Source organism: Terrapene carolina, unplaced genomic scaffold (assembly GCF_002925995.2).
Source record: "Terrapene carolina triunguis isolate 2854851 unplaced genomic scaffold, T_m_triunguis-2.0 Scaffold387, whole genome shotgun sequence".
Lineage (NCBI taxonomy): Eukaryota > Metazoa > Chordata > Testudines > Emydidae > Terrapene > Terrapene triunguis.
The window spans coordinates 139974-146600 of record NW_020664738.1 but is presented as its reverse complement, the minus strand read 5'-3'; positions in this window follow the sequence as shown (position 1 = coordinate 146600).

Sequence of the window (6627 nt, the reverse complement as noted above, 5' to 3'; positions counted from 1 at the left end):
TGGGTGATGAAATGTTGCTGGAAGAACATCTGGGGATTGGAAATGGGGTCCATATAGTTCAGGTAAACTTGAAAGAAGAGGGAAAAAAATTAGAAGAAATATAGTCAAATTAGTAGGGAAAAGAAGCTATACTTTTTTCCCTTCTAGGAAGTATCTTTCATAGTGGAAACATCCACTGGATAATTCCTCACAAAACTATTTCTTAAAGGGTTATTTAATGATCCATGCTCCATTGTTAAGCTATGCCAGAGTGTGCAGCAGCAGCTCTTTGCAGAACATGATGATATTAAAACGCTATGTCAGGGATCAGCAACCTTTGGCACGCGGCCCGTCAGGGAAATCCGCTGGCGGGCCAGGACCATTTGTTTACCTGCAGCGTCCGCAGGTTTGACCAATCGCAGCTCCCACTGGCCGCGGTTCGCCGTTCCAAGCCAATGGGGGCTGTGGGAAGCGGTGGTCAGCACATCCCTCGGCCCACGCTGCTTCCCACAGCCCCCATTGGCCTGGAACGGCGAACCGTGGCCAGTGGGAGCTGCAATCGGCCAAACCTGCAGATGCTGCAGGTAAACAAACAGTCCCAGCCCGCCTGCCAAAGGTTGCCGATCCCTGCACTATGTGATTTAATTATTAACCAATCGGGATGCTTTCATTATTGACCAATTATGTTATCAACTTGCACTAAGGTACTAACTTATCTACTGTGATAAGTTTTTTTTTAAATATTTTTATTTATATATATATATATATATATATATATATATATAACAAAAGTCCCTTGTGTTTAAATATGAATAATACTACAGTAAATGGAAACAATGAAGTCACACTACTGTGACTCTTTTGGGTAATGTTGATGGCTAATTTGGCTCCTGAACCACTGAGGTCTGACTATCACTGATTTATACTATTCTTGGGTGTTGAAGGAACTTAGTTTTCACAGAGACTAAACTCTGGGCCAAATTTGAGTTGACAGCATCCTATAAATACACACCCCTTCTCTTTTCTGAAGTTAGACTGACAGCCCACCCACTTCAACTTTGCTTAACACACCCCAAACTCCTGATGAGACAGCCACCGCAATTCACAGCTGGGGCTGAGCCCAGTACACAAACACACACCTGGGACCCCCAGCCCCACACTACTTCACAACTCCAAAACAGGTGCCCAGATGCACCTCTCCATTTTCAAGCTAGAAATTCAGAGCAACGCAAACAGGCTTTACAGGGAAACTGCAGCTCCCAGTGCAGGCAGCTGGCTCTGGGTCCCCACGTGTGCTGCTGCAGAGTTTCTCAGTGGGCTGAAGGAAATCCTGCCTTTGAACTTGTGCTCCAAAATGCACGAGGCAATGTGTTCTATGGCTTATTAATGTACACTCTCTGCCATGCTTGATCAGTTCATTGGTCCATCAAGTGTGATATCCAACCTCCAGTTGTGCCAATACCTGTCAAGTTGCACTTGGTGTTTCCCCTCCAACTGCTGCAGCAGTCAGCTCCTGAATTGCATGTCTAATTCACCTCAGTGTTAAAATGCTTGATTTTAAACAGCTAAAGCTGGGAGCAATTCAGGGTTAGGGCCCCATTGTGGTGCTTTATTCCAGCCCATACTATATAAAGAGCATTACAACCATGTGGTATGGATAAATGGTTGCAGATTGGTAGATGGGATTCAGTAATGAAGAGCCTTGAAGATGAGGACAAAGGCGCTTGAGAGGCCTGCACATCCAATATCAAGTCAAAGGTGGTTTACTTGGACTCACTGATTCTATTTTCTATCCAGGTTCTTTTACGTGACCATAGCACCCTCCCTGACATGAGCCATCTTAGGTAAGTCCGTCTATTTAAACTCTTTGTATGCAAAACAAGAAAGTGCTTGGAGGGATCTGAGGGTGTGAGACGGCGTGGGCTAGGCCCTGAGGCCCCCTGCTGGAGGCCTAGTGTTCCTGCCACACCCCGCCCCAGAAAAGGGCCGTAGAGATGTCCTCCAAGCTGCCTAGAGCGGCTGTGTGGGAAGCAGCCAGTCAGGCCCAGCAGGCTAGTATACAAAGAGGTGCAGGGCCAGAGCAAGTTCGGTTCCTTGCTAGAGCTGGAGGGGAGTGGACGGTGCTCTGGGCTGGCTGCTGGGACTCCACCAGGACAAGGCCCTGAGACAGACTGTGTCTGACTTGGCCGGAGGGCTGAGTCAGCGAAGACCCACCACAAACACATACTCGGCCAGGGGGTGCTCGCGAGAGGTGAGTGCAACACTGTTATAGGACGAATGAGAGATTCAGAGCAGCTTTTTGGAAAGCCAGAGAAGGGGTTACAGTTGTTAAAGGTATGAATCATCAAACCACAATTTGGGTGAGGAACCTATTACAAATGGCCAAGATCCCCTAACCACACCCCTAAGCTAATGTCAACGTGCAGATTTCTGAAGGCTTCAATGGATATCTCTCAGGTTGGTCATCATGTTAGTTTTCTTATTACACTTCTCAGAATAAGGTTTGATTTCCCCCCACCCTTTTGATTTCAGTGGATATGCTTCCCGCCCTCCACAGCTGTGTAGTGCAGCTAATCAGCTACAGTGGTCCACCCCAGCTGTGGATGAGGTGCTCCTTAGCTCTCCCGGGCTTATTGCACTGGGATGTTTTGAGGCTTAATTAGGATTAAATTGGGTCCCTTGGCATGTTGATGAGCCATCCTAGGAAAGGAATTGTGTGTCAAGGAGCCACTGTTCCTTCCCTATTCGCCCCCTCCTGTGGTGGAGAATAATTTGCTGCTAGTGCAAGTTGCTACCCACCACGCTGTGCTGGCTCAGCTCTTTTGGCCAGTACGTTGAGGGTGTAGTCAGACTCCAGATTGCTGCTCTGGGAGGAGGGAGTAAGTAGGTGTGTAGCACGGTGCACCCCTTGTCTCGGCATCCTTGGACCCATGGTCTGGATTGCCCATGCAGGGGCATCAGGAGGATGGCGACTTACCTCTTTCTCTTACTTCCATATTATATGGGTGTACAGTCCAGGCTACTGTCTAGGAATCTAGGTCTTAATAGTTGTTAAAGCATTTTGAGACACTTGGATGAAAAGCAGTGTGCATGTAAAAATAGTATTCTAGTTCCTCGCTTTTAAAAATGTTCCTCCTGAGGGGAGCAGTGCCCTTTCTGTAGTGTATTTTAAAGAGTCAGACAAAAACTCACAAATCATGGTTGTGATTTATTTATTAGCCATTACTTTCTAAGTGACACTTAGATGTGAAACTTCACAACCAGACTCATATTTTCTATACTCTTACGGTAGCTCGTTAACAAAGAGAGAATCCTGCCTGCTTTAACCTGTACAGAATGTAACAGGAAAACACATTTAAATGCAGTTTCCAGATGCATATTTTCATTGATGGGCGATGGCCTGTTTTGGGAAGGGAAACCATTAATGCACAAAACACCTTAACTGTTAAAATTTCAGTTGCTTTAAGACACATTTCATTGCTTTCCATTACATGCATCTTCGCAGTATACAGTATGTGCCTGAATTTCTTGTCTTTTGCAAACATGATAGCTGTCAACCTTAGAATGATACTTCCAAGAACAACATATGGAACCATTAGCTTTAGATTATATTTCATTTAAAGGAGAGTGACAGCTTTTACATAAACTTTTCCAGAGAGTTTTCCCACATGCAAAGTCTGAGCATATAAATCAGCCCAACACCTCTAGAGACTGAAGATCAAACCAGTTCAGACGGTCTCCAAAACCACACTTTCGGCCTCCCTGCCTGAGATTTCTGTCTGAAGACAAATGAGATGGAGAAAAACCATTTCTGAACTTTATAAAGTGTGCTTAGTGTAGTGGTGGCAGTACAGTCTAATGGCTAGAGGATGGAGTGGCACTCAGGAGACCTGGGTTCAATTCCCAGCTCTGCCACTGACCTGTTGGGTGACCTTGGGCAAGTCGTGTCCCCTCCTTATGCCTCAGTTTTGCCATCTGTAAAGTGGAGGTAATGATACTGACCTTTGTAAAGCACTTTGAAATCTGCTGATGAAAAGTGCTATATAAGAGCTAGGTATTATTTTTCCAAGTTTCCCATGTGACAAAGTTAAGCTGGGCAGCTGCAAGAGAGTCATGGAAGGCAGGTCTGTGAGCCTTTTTTCCTATAAACTGCGAAGGGGTTACCTCAGGTCCATTAGGGACACCTGAGTCCAATTAAGGGCTGCCTGAGACCTTGAAAAGCCCCTCTTCTGATTAGAGAGGGGGAGGAGAGACAAGCTATTGCCAGGCTAATGGCAGCAGGGAGATAGGCTTCTCCAGGGTGAGAGGCTGCTCTCCTCCCTACTGCGGGAAACCCCCAAGGTGGATTGCCTGTTTAGGGGAAGGACTGACACCCCGGGCTCAACAGCAGGACACCTTCCTCTCCCCCCGCCCCCCCCCAGCAAAGAGGGCATGGGAAAGGTATTCCCCTTTTGCTTTGTGTTTGTAAATTGGTTCCTTTTTGTTTGCTGGAGGAACCGTCCTTGGTCCTGTCTTCAGGCCTACTTTGAAAGGACTGATAAGAGAACACGGAGCAGGAGGACAAACACTGTCTAAAGTGGGGCTGATTTAACCCAGGCCCCGCCACTGCCAGAGGAGGAAGTGCAGAGTCCGGCGAGATGGAGAGGCCTTCCACATCCTAAAATCTTGGCTGAAAAATCTGTAAGAAAATTGAATGATGCTTCCATGCTTGATGTATCTACACCAGGTCTAACAATATGGAGACATCAAGTATGTAACTGTAGAGATACACCAACCCATGTGTCTGCACCTCTCCAAGGAAGGGCAGACTTTGGGATATTAGGGCCAAATCCAACTCTTGAGGAAGTCTTTCCATTAACTTCAAGAGAGCTGGATGGGGCCCTTAGTGAGGTTCTCTTGAATTGGAGAGAGAAGTAGATAACTTACTAATGCGAGGGAGACATATCTTGTCTGTGCAGCAGTAGGAACATTGACTCCCACCCAGAAGTGGGCATACATTTTCATTTACACTGCAGTGAGTAAATGTGCAGCATTGTCGAGGATGGTATGAATACCATCCTTCACAATGTTTCTCTCACAAATGACAGAGTGCTCTAGGAGAGCAATGGCTGAGCAGAACATTGGCTTCTGCCACATGGCCTCTAACAAATAAATTGGGCAGAGAGCATTATGTCCGAAGACCATTCCAAGCTGTGTTATTTGGGGTACATCTACATGGTTCGTGGCAGTGAGCATCCCAGCCCTGGTCAACAGCCTCAGACTCGCGCTAGTGCTCTAAAAATAGCTGCATAGGCAGCGCTTTGAAGTTGAGAGGTTTTTGTTTCTTTTTCTTTAAAAAAAACATTTGAAAATAGTGTTTCCTTCGGTAAATTTCATCAGTATTGTGAATCCAAACACAACAGCATTGGTGATAGGAGAGAGCCATAGGAAAAATGACCCAAAATCCTAGGACTCCTGCAAACATTCAGAAACTCCAAAACATCGTTCTCTATCTACCATGAAGGATTGCTTCATTAACAGGCATAGAAATATGAACTTAATATACCTGCATGATGGATAGCTAAGCATGTCTCAGTTTCTGCTTGTTCTCAGAGTGCTGCTACAGAATGGCAGCGTTAAGGTTGTTTGTGAGACTAACAACATACTTTCAAATGTTTGGGGCTATTTTTGTTTTTGGTAAAGTGGAACCTTAATTTGGACGTTTCCAGCTTTCTAATGTTTGTGTGTGGAGGGGGGAGGGTGTTTGAGAAAGGTACAATATTCTCTTAAGGGTTTTTTTGGCTAACTATGGGATAGATTATTTCAACCTTAGCTCCAGGTTAACCAAGTTTTTTGCCCAGGGGACTTGATAAGGTGAGAGGGGCTGCAAAATTCAGACCTGCTCTGGATATGAAACCTCATCCCTCAACATTTCAAGTTGTTCAGAAAGGGAAGTTAGGTTTGGCCTATTAGAAATAGGAGTCAGCACCAAAATTTAGATCCACGTTAAGAAAAATCCTAAATCTTGCAGGTATTCAGATGCAGACTTTGTTTGGACCAATCTCTATGCATTGACAGCCACATACCTATCTCGACTTCAGTGCTAAACCCATAGAGTGACAGGATCAGCATCTGGTGCATACACAATTTTAAATTCTCAGGATCTTGCCTATTTGGTCGAACTTTTCCATTTGTTTTGGCACGTTAAGTACCTTCTCTCCCACCCCAACACTGGACCTTTCTGCTAACTCATGATTTACTGTGCATTCATTTAGAGTCATTGCAAAAATACAAAGACATGGAAATGTTTTAAATGACTGAGAAATCTCCTTAAAATGGCATCATCTTTCATCTAAAGGACGTAAGTGTTAGAGAAACATCTGGTGTATCTTACCCTGCTTCTGCCTTAGGCCAAGACGATTAAGCAGCTGACCGTTTTGCACTAAGGCAGTCAGTACTTATTTTCTTAAGCTAAGCCATAGGACATCATAGACTTTCCTCTAAGACATGCTTCAGTCTGGCTCATTATTTTTTATCATTCCTTCTTGCCTTTTTAAAAAAAAATCTCTTCCCCCCTCCACTTCAGCTGCTGAATTGCTGCAGGCAACAGCAAACTTGAAAGATAGAAGTTACAAAGAAAACAGTCTTTTCAAGATGGCTCCTTCCAGG